This window comes from Mustela erminea, chromosome 16 (assembly GCF_009829155.1).
Source record: "Mustela erminea isolate mMusErm1 chromosome 16, mMusErm1.Pri, whole genome shotgun sequence".
NCBI classification, from domain to species: Eukaryota; Metazoa; Chordata; class Mammalia; order Carnivora; family Mustelidae; genus Mustela; species Mustela erminea.
The window spans coordinates 38,795,642-38,808,934 of NC_045629.1; the positions used below are offsets into that span (position 1 = coordinate 38,795,642).

The 13,293-nt window shown below is 36.3% G+C and overlaps 1 long non-coding RNA gene across 1 annotated transcript in view; it reads left to right on the forward strand.

The window, feature by feature from the left end:
- LOC116575457 overlaps positions 1-12,539 on the forward strand; it is a 28,411-nt gene extending 15,872 nt beyond the window's left edge. The window contains exons 2-3 of the long non-coding RNA XR_004279785.1: positions 4,933-5,127; positions 12,438-12,539. This is a non-coding gene — a long non-coding RNA (uncharacterized LOC116575457). The remainder of the gene's footprint in view (positions 1-4,932; positions 5,128-12,437) is intronic.
- The last annotated feature ends 754 nt before the right edge of the window (positions 12,540-13,293 follow it).

Sequence of the window (13,293 nt, forward strand, 5' to 3'; positions counted from 1 at the left end):
GCATATGCCCTCAGACCGAGAAATTTCACTTCCATACTTTGATTTAATATAAAACCAAAGATCTGGAACCATATTAAGTGTTTGATAAGGAATTTGTTAAATTAATACCCAAACATCTATGAAATGGATTATCATCGTACTATTGAAGAGTATGAAATGAATATTGACATGTAAGAAGCTTATAATATGTAAAGTAAAATGAAGTTATAATTTTTTTCCTTTATTTATTTGACAGAGAGAGAGATCACAAGTAGGCAGAGAGGCAGACAGAGAGAGAGGAAGGAAAGCAGGCTCCCTGCTGAGCAGAGAGTCCGATGTGGGGCTCGATCCCAGGACTCTGGGATCATGACCTGAGCTGAAAGCAGAGGCTTTAACCCAATGTGGGGCTCTATCCCAGGACTGTGGGATCATGACATGAGCTGAAGGCAGAGGCTTTAACCCACTGATCCACCCAGGTGCCCCAAAGTTATAATTTTTAATAGATTTATTTTATAAGCTGATTTTTATAAAACTATATGTGTATCATGCTTAGCGAAATAAGTCGAGCGGAGAAAGACAACTATCATATGATCTCCCTGATATGAGGAAGTGGTGATGCAACATGGGGGCTTAAGTGGGTAGAAGAAGAATCAATGAAACAAGATGGAATTGGGAGGGAGACAAACCATAAGTGACTCTTAATCTCACAAAACAAACTGAGGGTTGCTGGGGGGAGGGAGGTTGGGAGAAGGGGGTGGGATTATGGACATTGGGGAGGGTATGTGCTTTGGTGAGTGCTGTGAAGTGTGTAAACCTGGTGATTCACAGACCTGTACCCCTGGGGATAAAAATATATGTTTATAAAAAATAAAAAATGTAAAAAAAAAAAAAAAGACGAGGAGTCAGGCAGGGAGAGTTCTCTGAGAAATAAACATCTCCGCTAAAAATAAAAAGCCAAAAACATTAAAAAAAAAAAACTATATGTGTATATTTAATAATATACCAGATCCAACATGAAATCCCCATGTGTAAATATAGTATTTATCTTTGTCAGTCAGATATATATATGTATATATATTTATATAACTCAAATAAATTTGATTTAATTTAATTTATTTTATTTTAAAGAATTTATTTACTTGCCAAAGAGAGACTTAACGAGAGAGGGAACACAAGCAAGGGAAGTGGGAGAGGGAGAAGCAGGCTTCCTGCTGAGCAAGGAGCCCAACGTGGGACTCAATTCCAGGACATGAAATGAGAGAATGGTAGGCAGTTCTGTGATAAGCCCCAATAATTCTCACCTGCTTCCCTTTCCCCTTGAGTGTGGACTGTACTTTGTGACTCACTTCTAATGAATGAACACAGCAGAAGTGATGGGATGTCACATCAAAGTTAGATATTAAAAGACTGTGGCTTTCATTTTGGCTCCCTCTTGTTCACTACCATGGTCTCTCATCATGAACCAGGTGTCTGCCATGGTCTCTCTCATTGAACCAGGGCAAGCAAACTGCCATGCTATGAGGAGGGACCCACAGGACGTGGAGAGGAACTGATGTCCTCAGCCCAACAGCCTATAAATAACTGAAGGCTGCCCACAGTCACAGAAGTGAATTTGTCAGAATATTTTTCGGCCCCAATAAATCTCAGTGCCTGAAGCTCCAGCCAAGAGATTGACTATAACCTCACATGAGTCCCCAAGGCAGAGGCACCGAAGTAAACCAATCCTGGATTCTTGACCACAAAGTGTGTGAGTTACATTAAGAGTTTATTTCTTTTATATTCTAAGAGGGGTAATTCATTACACAAAAATAGATAACAAAGAGATCATGTGAACCTATAAAGACAGTCACGCAGAGCAGACAACCTCGAGAGGAGTAGTGACCAACTACTGAGGGATGCAATTAAGCCCACACAGGGAGGAAATCAGAAGAACCAGTATCTTTCCTTTACTCTATTCCCCTCAGCTGATCTAGCAGTAGAAAGCAGAATGCAGAATAATAGAAGGAATCTGGTGGGGGCAACTGAAGGTATAGGGCATAATCATACTCTATTTTATTATGTACTCTATATGAAAATGTTTGAAAGAATATAGTACACACTCAAACTATGGTGTTTTTCTCTGGATTATAGTTATATAATCATTTTTTGTTGTTTATTTTATAATAAACAAATTAATTAAATGAGTTGTTAAATGGCATTGCAAAAAATCCTATGCTTATCTTGACTATTCAATCATGTTATGTATTATGTTTTAAGAATTCCATTATATTAAGCCATTTGTACGTTCCTGAAGTAAAGTCTTCATTAAAGTGTTCCCAGCTGCTGTTTACTCTGAACTTATTTGACTGTTGCATTTACCAGTAGACCACTCTTTTGCCTTTCTTGCTGCCATTGTCAGGTTTTAGGATCAGTGCCATATTTGAGAGACATTTCATCCTTCCCTCTACTTGAGACCAGATTTGTGTAATAGTTATTCTTAGTAGTTTAAGTCAATTATTCACTTGGGTATAATTTCTTGCACTGTGATTTTTAGTAGTTGATCGTTTTCTATTTGTCTTTTCCTGAATTGGTTGTTCAACTTCTTGATGTCTTGTTTCAGTTTGATGGTTTTTATTTCTCTAGGAATTATCCGTTTTAGTTGTCGTAAAGCTGCATTGTTTTTCAAAATGATTGCAAAATAGATTTGTATCGATTGCTATGTTTACTTTTTTATTTCTCAGTTTTATTTGGTATAATCTTCACAGGTTTATTATATCAATGGTAATTAATTACTCTAATGTTTTCCAAATAAGCAATTAGATTTTGTTTATCAGTTCTATTTTTTCCCTCATTTTGCCATACAGGTATTTTCCCCTTTATTTGTAATTCCTTTCTATATTTCTGTGATATATTAAAATCTCCAGCAGTAGACTTAATGTATTTTATTTACCTATATCTTTCTTCTTTTGAAAAATACCTATTCTGCTACTTCTAAATATTTCTAAATTCATTTGACTGAAAAATACATAAATTATTAACACTATAGCTGAATATTTATAAATGTTAAGAACCGGGAAAACTATTATAGCTAGCATTTTGCAAACTTGGGTTATAATTCATTAGGGCAAATGGAAAATAACTTAGAGCATCACGGAAATCATTTTTATAAGGAAATAAAGTAGAATAAAAAGGACAGGAAAATAAAGTACATTACCATATGGCAAGTATAAATGCTATTATGTGAAATGTCTGTTTGGGTTATACAGTATTATTGTGCACACTTATGTGATTGTACATGGGATTTGTGTGTATAAAGTGACAATTTTTTCTATTGTGGGCAGTCAAAGTTTAAAATAATTTAAAGCAAAGTTTAAAAAAAACAAAGTTTGAAAAACAGTGCAATGGATTGACTGCAATTTTTTTTTCCGTCTGTATTGAAGAAACTAGATCACCATTCTATGTAAGTTATCCCACATCTTGCTGGTTGCATCCCCATAGTGTAATTTAAAAGGTTCATCTATCCTTTTTGAAGGGGTATTCTGAAAATACAGCTCTGTGAAAATACAGACCGGTTGTACCAATAGACTGGATTTCTTTCAGGATAAATGGAGTGGAATAAACCAAGAAAACTGAAACTTTGCATTTAGGTGCACCTATGGGTGCATCTTGAGTGCCTCGTTCTCTACTCCTCTTCCACTTTCCAGCTAATGCATGTCCTAAGATCCCTGAAAGGGAGAATGTTTCCAATAATTAATTATACAGTTGTGTTTACTAAGCTTTTCTGGAAGCCAATATCTCAGCAGTTTTGTTGTATACACTGGGGCTGTTCTGGCCCAGATCTAGCTATCTTTCAATTCATTATCCAGTTACTTGCCCTAAGGCCTGCTCTTACTTCCAGTTCTTGCTGACTCTGAGGCTAGACATTTTTTTTCCAATTTGCATTTGGGTTGACCTCTGATACTCACCTCTGTGGCAACCTGCTCCTACACAGGGCTCTGATGCTTGTTCTCTGCCTCTGTTTTCAGGTCATTCCCATAAGAACTACTACAAACCACACATGCACAAATCATAAAATGCATTATTTTCTATGGATCTCCCTTTTCTCTATTTTGCAGCAACCTATAGTTTTTTTTTTTTTTCTGTATCTGTTGCTTTCAATGTGATTTAAAGAACTAAAGGTAGCAAACGAAACCATCAGGTTACCATCTTGGACTAGAAGTCTGCCCATTGCCATACAGGTAGAGCAAGAAGTTTTGAATATTCATTTATCTTTACAATATTATAGGCAAAGTGACTACTAATGAAAAAGAGGTCAATTTATTTTATTAAAATTGGGTTGCTTGTTTCCTTGCAGCTATTTTTTGCTATTCCTATTTAGTATTCTCAATCCTCCAACTAAAGGAAAAACTTGAAATCACTTCAGGATATTATTTTGTAAAGGATGACGTTTAGCAGAGTATTTAAATCTTGGTAGTTACATTCTTCTGCTCAAGTTCTGCCAGACGTGATTCTAATTTTGATTCCATTACTCATGAGGTTTGTGACCATGGAGAAATAATTTCTTTTTCCTCAATAGTACTTACCAGCAAGAGTTATCATGAAGAACAAATTAGGTAATGCTTGGAAACCCTTTGTATAGTCCCTGGTAGATAGTAAGTATGTAATCCATGGTGCTATATATTACCTTGTTCTTGTAGTAGTGTAAGAAAGGCATTTGCATGAAGATGATTAAATCATGCCAAAACTTAGAATTTAAATGTGGAAACAGAATATTTATGTTTCAGAAAATAATTATCGGAAAACAAATAACACCTTTAAGATACCCAATGCCATCTTAAAATGGCAATAGATAAAACACTCAGTTAAAGAGAACTTGGGCAGAATTGTTCTGTTTATAAATGGGTATATCCCCAGGTTTGCAATATTTAATTATCTTCCCCACAATCTGATACTGCTCTTATGATTTTATTATAGATTTGGAGTGTCCTGGATAGGCTCCTGCTACATGAGTATACCTCTCTCAGAACCCAGCACTTCTTTACCTGTCAGGCATAAGTTGTGTATCTCGGACCCACTGCTGTCCCAGGCTTCTGAATGGTCCCTCCTGCACTGCGCTGGGTCAACAGCATTACTCCTACTGCGCTTTGGATTACAGATGCAAACTGCCTGGTAGTATTTAAATTCGAATTATTCCATATTTCTATTTCTTTCCTCAGCTCCTATTCAAAGCCAAAAACCCATTATCAGAATGCCCAAAAAGCATTTTAGGATTAAGTAATATGTACTTTATTTTCACATGAAATTACTGTGTACTGAAAAATTTGAATAGTGAAGAAAAACTGCAATCTCTTGTATATGTGTTTTTATATAAATATTTCTTTTCCACAGACACACATCATTAAGATTTGTCCTACATATAGTGACATTAAAAAAAAAAGAATTATGCGTAGAAAAGTTTCAGTGTTAGTTATAAGGCTGCCTTCCAAGCATATTAGTTCTTCTTTGAAGTTCATATTCAAAGGGCTCCAGTATAATAAATGAGCTTACTGTTTAAAAAAAAAAAAAAAAAGGCATGGGGGTTGGCTAGGAAAGGAAGAAAGCAGAAATGGCGATGTTTCTCCAGTTCACTGTGTTAGGCAGCTATATACATCAATCAGTTCAAACAAATGCCTGTCTTATATTCAGGCTTATCTCATGTTAGAAACTGTATGGCCTTCATAGGTAATATACTCTGTTATTTTATTTTCCAAACTTTCCTATAAATTGAGCTTAGGGTAGCAGTTGGTATTCTCCTTAACAAACAATGGCTTATTTTTCTTTCATTTAAAAGGCGTTTCACTGAAATTACATATTGACAGTCAAACTAATATTTTACATTCGAAAACAGTACCCCGAGGGCTGTTTAAATAGTTTTCAAAAACATCACTTTGGTTAATCTTCTTGTTGACATTTGTGGAATTCACTGTTACTATATTTTCTAAAAATGGAGAGGATTCTTTTAATGTTGAAAATATGGTTTTAGTACTGTTCACATCTACTTGTAGTTGAAGATCTCTCTCCCTGAGTTTCATAAACACAACTCACAGGTTTGTATTAACACTTGTCCCTTCAATTCTGCAGCCAGCCCACAAACAGATCAGTTCTCTGAAACCGGTCTAAAGAATATTATTTCATTTCTTCCATGGGGCTACTTAAATAATAAAGCCAAATACCTTGGTTTGGCATGCAGTTCTCCATGAGCTGATCCTGGTTCATCTCTCAAGCTCGTCCAACAGCAGATCCCACCTCATTTGTTTGCTCAAGCAGCAGCAAATTCTTATTGGAATGCTAAATACATATAAATAAGTACCTCACTCATGCTTCTTCCTATGTATATATGTCCTCCATGCGCACCTCCTTCCTCTTGCTGACTACAGTTACTTGGAGGTGAAGGTTGAGTGTACATAGTACTTTCCTCAAAGGCTGTCTGACATCTGTTTCCTCCAAATTTTACCTGTTCTGTATCCATAATGCTGGCAGTCTTTTTCTTTTTATATCCCCCAAGGGACTCTAAGTCTTTTTAAAATAAGGGTACGCCATAGTTATTATTTTACTTCTAAATGATACTCCAATGCTTGGTACACATTAAGGACCTAGTGCAAGTGTATTAACCTATTAGCTGAAGCTCCTTTAATACACAACTGTATTGATTGCCAGAGTAAGCTCTGTGTAAAGCATTTTTACACAGGCCTGACACTAAATGTAAAAAATGAGGAATGCCTAGGGGGCTCAGTCAGTTAAGTATCTGCTTTGGCTCAGGTCATGATCCCAGAGTCCTGGGATTATGCCCTGCATCAGTCTCCCTACTCAGAGGGGAGCCTCTTTCTCTCTCAGCCCTTTCTTCCCCCGCTGCTCATGCTTGTGTGCTCTCTCTTCTCTCTCTCTCTCTCTGAAATAAATAAATAAAATATTAAAAAAGAAAACAAAAGCAGAAATCCCACCCCAATCAGAGAGTGATGTTTCTGAAAACTCTTATTGCTATAAGAAAAGGCAATAAAGAAACCTTGTAAGAAATTATGGTGAAAGGCAGATTTCCAGTAAACATATGAAGTTCTGGAAAAGTGTTTTATATGTTTTCAAAAACCTTATAATTACAATTTTGTAAATATGTAATAGTAATACTCTATATTTGGTATCTGTACTGGTTGTATTAAATGCCAATATTTTGGTTTGAAGACTTTAAAAAAGTTCAGTGCACTTTTATGGAGATAAAGCTCACAAAGTATGACAAAAACAAAGGCAGGTTTCATACCATCTCCTTTCCTACCAAATCACAGAGGAGAACAAATAAAGAACAAATAAAGGGACGCTCAAGGCAAAGAGTGGTAAGTTCCAGCCCCTGTTGGTAGATGGCTAAATGCAGGAAAAGAAGGAAAAAGGGTATAGCTTAGAGGACAACAGGTCTTTACATTGCTGAGCAAGTCACAGTGATCTGGAAGAGAGCTAGAACTTTCCTTTAGGCCCATGCTAGTAGTGTGAGGGGAGAGTACTTCTTGTGGCCACGGGTGGTTCCTGAGAGAAACACCCATACCTGACAGCTGTTTTGGGGACAAAGTGGGTATGAATCTTAATGGAAGTGGCCAAGTTCAAGGTAGTGACTAATCGAATGCATTAGGGGAGAAGATGGGTGACTAGGGTATGATTTGAGAAGTCTTAATCACTTCAGAGACTGCCACCAAATAAGCCACTCCAGTCCAAGTAATCACCTAACTAACCACCCAATTCACACTTCCCAGGTAAACATAGCTACAATGCCCACTTCCAAAAAGTTATAATCCAGGAAACTACAACCATCATTTCACTTTATTGCCTACAGAAGTCAACAAATTCAGAAGATTGTTGAAGAAGGAATATCTTTACAATGTATTTTGTGGGTCTATAAGCCAATAAAAGGGAAACTTCCAGTAAGAACCATTCTTTCCCTGTTAGGAAATTTACAGGCTCTGTATTAGTCAAGGTTCCCTAGGGGGAAAAAATGGAATCAATGGATATAGATAGATGATAGACAGATGATAGGTAAATAACAGGGATTGGCTCACACTGTTACGGAGGCCCCAAAAGTACCACAATCATGTATCTGCAAGCTGGAAACTCTAGAAAGCTAGTCAGTACTATAATGCAGAGCCTGAAGTCATGAGAACCAGGCCTGGTGTTGTCTCAGAGCTCTGCTGTTCAAAAGCAGAAGAAGAACATTTCTGCTCAAGGAGAGGGTAAGGTAGAGAGGGGAAGCAGAGAGAGAGAGAGGGAGGGAGGGAAAATTTTCCCTTCCCCTACCCTTTTGTTCTGTTGTAGCCCTTCAGGGATTGGATGATTCCCACCACATTGGTGAAGGGGTATCTTAATTCAGTGAACAGATTCAAATGCTAATCTCTTTCAGAGATACCCTCACAGACATACTCAGAAATCATTTTACCAGCTATCTGGATATCCCTCAATCCAGTTATGATGACAGAAAATTTACTGTCACAGACTCTTATACTGTTATACTCACCTCTCATCGGTTCAATGACAAGCATATGTTTGTATTATTTCAGATAAGCATTTTGTTTATGAATCTGTTTATGTTTAATACTATCTGGCTTGAAATGCCTGGGTGGCTCAGTTGGTTAAGGGGCTGCCTTCGGCTCAGGTCATGATCCCAGCGTCCTGGGATCGAGTCCCACATCGGGCTCCTTGCTCGACAGGGAGCCTAATTCTCCCTCTGCCTCTGCCTGCCACTCTGTCTGCCTGTGCTCGTGCTCTCTCTCTCTCTGACAAATAAATAAATAAAATCTTAAAAAAAAAATACTATCTGGCTTTATGATACAGAGTTGAAGATTTCTAATTTTCAGAATTAGAAATAATAATATGGATAGAAGAGCCCATAGGTAGCCTTTATATAAATGACATAGCTCAGTATAGGTTTCTTAGTCTCTGCTCATTATCTGTGATACCCAAGTATTGGGCAGGAAACCCTAGTATATTTCAGCTCCTTTCCTTCCAGATGCATCAGTGGTTTTAGGATCTAGGTTTATTTATTCCTCTTGTAGTTTTATTTCTCCTTAATTTGCATTGCCTGGGTGGCTCGGTTGGTTAAATATCTGCCTTGGGTTCAGGACTTGATCCCAGAGCCCTGGGGAGTCTGCTTCTCCCTCTCCTTCTGCCCCGTCCTTTGCTCCTGCTCTCTCTCTTGCTTGCTAATAAATAAATAAAATCTTAAAAATAATAATAATAAAAATAAATCTCCATTCCAAACTCTCTACTGCTTCTCCACTATTTCTTTCCTTATCTTTTCTAATTCCATTTAAAGGCTTCTGTTCCAAATAATTGCTAACAGGAGAGACTTGAAGTGGAAGTTTACCGCACTTTAAATTATAGTAAAAAAAAAAAAAATGTGCACAATATGAGAACATTAGAATTTTTGTAAGGAGAAGTTTTAATAAGTCCAGAATTACAAGTAACAAATGTTCTATATTCTAATGCATTTTGAATACATAGGCTTCAAACAGCAAAAGGTAATTTAGGAAGGCTCTTCAAACACTGGCTTGTCATGATTATTACCATAAAGGCAAATGTGGTAAACTGGAGTTGGAAAAGGGAAAAAACTTAAATTCTTGTATTTGCACATTTTGAATCTTATAATTTGTGCTTGTGTTATCTATTTGAATGATAAACACTGTTTTTCGAATGACTCTGGGCTCTTGCAGACTGTCAGGATGGTACTAGTGCCCCAACAGGGATAATTTCCTAATTTCAGCCTCTTGACCCAATGAGATTAAAAAGGTGCAGGGCAAAGACAAGCAGGGAGGTGAATGGAATCAACATGAGTATCTGAAGGAAGGAAGGCAAGGGACTGTTTTATTATGTTTCTATTTAGTCTAAACTGTTCTCCAAAATTCACCATCCCTTGAAAATCCTTCCACAAGTAACCTGAATTTTTCCCCAGGCTTTTCATCTTTATAAAACCAGTAAAGTAAGTTTGCTCAATAACAGTTTGTATTTACCTTTGCTTGAATTTCTGTGCCCGATAGCTAGATAATTTACGTCTCTCTAATTCAGCCCTGTGGATTAATAATTATAGATTTTAGAGCAGTTAGTGAGAAAGGATGCATTTTGTTGAAATGAAGATCTAAATAAAAGGTGGCACACACTACCTATTAACACAACATTTGTGTGACTTCCCTATAATAACACATTTATAATTAGGCTTGCCTAAAACAACCATCTAATCAGAACTGATTTCTACAAAACAATTTTAGTTAATATTTAGGATATGGCTTGACAGATTAGCTAGCTAAATTTTCCAAAAATATTCAGTTTTTTCCAGAAAAAATTTCTAGCATTGAGTCTTTGTCATTTACAAATATAATGTAGCATTACTTATAAGTCAAAGACAGTCAGTTCAGTTTACATAGATCTCCAAACTGATTTTTTACTATTAACATTGTTGGTTTGTGCTTGTGGCCTGATTTTCTCTATCCCAAACAGCATGTGTGGTGTGGAGTTGGGGATGGAGAAATCAGGAATGATGGAATAATGGCACCACTCAGCAGTCAAAAGTTCACTTTCAGCAGTCTCTCCACGCTCAATTAGTGACCTCCGATATGCTGAGAAAACTTCAGTATCACTTCTTGAAGTTTTGAGATTCTACTGTAAAATCTGAAAACAAATAGGGTTGCAAGTGTCACTCATTTTTGCTTCTGAAATTACTCCCCTACAATAGTTCTGCTAATGTCATCTTAAACACTGGGATCCAGGAGAAATTAGGAACCCAGGAGAATACAATGTAGTATAATGCGAAGTACACGGGGTGGGGTGAGCTGTGTGACCTTGAACATGTCGTTAAATGTTCTGAACTATACCGTCTCAATCTTTCAAATGACAATACCTAACGTACCTGCCTTTTCTGCCTCATGCCATTGAGGTCAGACTCAAAGGAGGTAGCACATCAGTTGAACATCAGTAAAAGCTATCCAAATGTTAATTGTTATTATCACTAGCATGACTATCATATGAGATTGATTTAGGAGCTGGATGAAACAGTGATTTGACTGAAACAGTAGTTCTGTGACTGAAAATAAAAGTAGTTAAAATCAGATTTAGCAAAAAGCTAATTGACTTTGGAGTAGTTAGGATTAGTTCTGACATGAGTTGTGACCAGCTAAGCTCTGATTGTAAAGAAAGTACAGAGACAGAAATGGTAATTTCAGCATACCACTTGGAACCCATTATTTAGGATTTCTGAGTATTATCCTATTAAAATTAATATGTTTATGCCAATAATTATATAGATACATTTAGAAGCTCCTTGCTCCTAAAGAAAATACATGCTGAGATGGTTAAAAAGAGATTAAAGTTGATAAAAGAATGATAGATTTGCTATATGCTCATTTGTCTATTCTAATATGGTCAGCCAAAGAGAAATTCCTTTGGTTCAGTGGAAAATTGTACTCTACATTGTAATTTCTACCTTACATAGAAAAAGGATAAAAATTATACTGTTAATATTTTTAAAATGAGCAAAATGCTCAATGTTTTCCTATTAAGTATTATGCAGAATTGTCCAAGACCCTGGAAAATGCTGGTAAGTAGATGGGACCATGCCCCAAATGCTGACTATCCAGTTAGTGAGTGAACCAGGGACCCATGTCGATTGCCAAATTATTGCAATGACACAATAGAAAGAGAAAGAACTTATATGCCATAGATGTTTCTCAGTACCACTAGGTATTTGTCTTTCTACTTATCTCTAATACAGACACCTTTGGTAGCTAAAAGATAGCTCCTGTCTAGAGAAAATACTTTAAATAGTCAATTTATTTCAGTTTAGTGTGTATAACAAGCAAACTTTTTAAGGTCATTCACATTTGGTGTTTAGAAATATAAGTTATAGAAAAGCAGAACTTCTTTAAAACGAGAAGTAAGACTTTATAAAATACTGTTTTTAAAGTTTGAATCTGGGAAGGAATGATTAGTTGGGGAATTTAGGATTATAAAACTATTTCCTTGCCTTCCTAAGTGATAGGTTTAAAATTAGCTGTGATATGGGATTTAAGACTGATAAAATCTTCTTTATTTGCTCCGTTTTTCATAAATTACAGAAATAAGTTTTCCTGAAGAGGTAAAGCAAGTAGTAGTTATGTGATAATACACATCTGACATCAGTCAGATACCATTCTGAGGTTTCACAAATATTTGGGTAAGAAGAAGTTGTATCTCATTGTATTATTAAATCTGTTTTAATTGGAATTTGTGACAGAAGGAAGGGAAGTGATTTGTTTTCTTCCTGGACTTTTCTGTCTGGAAATGTTAATAATAATGTTTTTGGTAATAGATTAAATTCATTTGAAATTGAAAAATTAAAAATTTTCTGTCTCCATAAATTTTGATACATTTGATTTTTCTGGAAATTCTGCCATTGTGTCTGAACTTTCACATTTATTGCCTTAAACCCATAACAGTGGGTACCAATACTTCAAACAAATGACAATAGCCTTGGAATTTCATGGCCATTATAGATGAGAAATGAGGAGGGAAATCAGAACAACTTGGTATTCTTGAAGAGCTTGGTTTCATAACAGAGATAATTCACTATCCTTGGCTTGAAATCTGTAAGTAAATGTTTCCCCTAAAAATATGCAACCCTGGGCCATTCTGTTGTCAGTTAAATAAAGATTTAGATGTGCATTTTTTAAAAAAGATTTTATGTATTTATTTGACAGAGAGAGAGACAACACAAGCAGGCAGAGTGGAAAAGGGGAAGCAGACTCCCTGTGAGCTGGATGTGGGACTTGATCCCAGAACCTTGGGACCATGACCTGAGCTGAAGGTAGATGCTTAAATGACTGAGCCACCCCCAGGTGCCCCTAGATTTGCATTTTCACACTGTTTCTCTTCCAGGAAACTGCTACCTCAAGAAATTGACACAGAAAGTAGTCTTCAGCTGCCATTACCACTGGAGCAACTGAAAAAGGAAAAGACCTATGCATTCTTATAAAATCAACTTACAAAGAATAAACATAATTTTAGTTAGCACAGTGACTGAAGAATGAGAATTGATTTATCAATTAACAGGTATTCATTGAGCATTTTCATCCTTGTTTCAGTTAGTGACAAAGCAAAAGCATCAGGCATAATTTCCACTTTCTCAGGTCTTATACCCGGAACAGCAAGAGATTTTGAAGAATGTGATGTAAGGAAGCATATTATGGACAAATGTAAGCTAATAAACTGTAGGAGTTCATTTCAAGGACTTTTGGGAGGATAAAGTAAAAGAGTGTTCCAAACAGAAATAAGAAGATATCCAGAGGTCTCAAA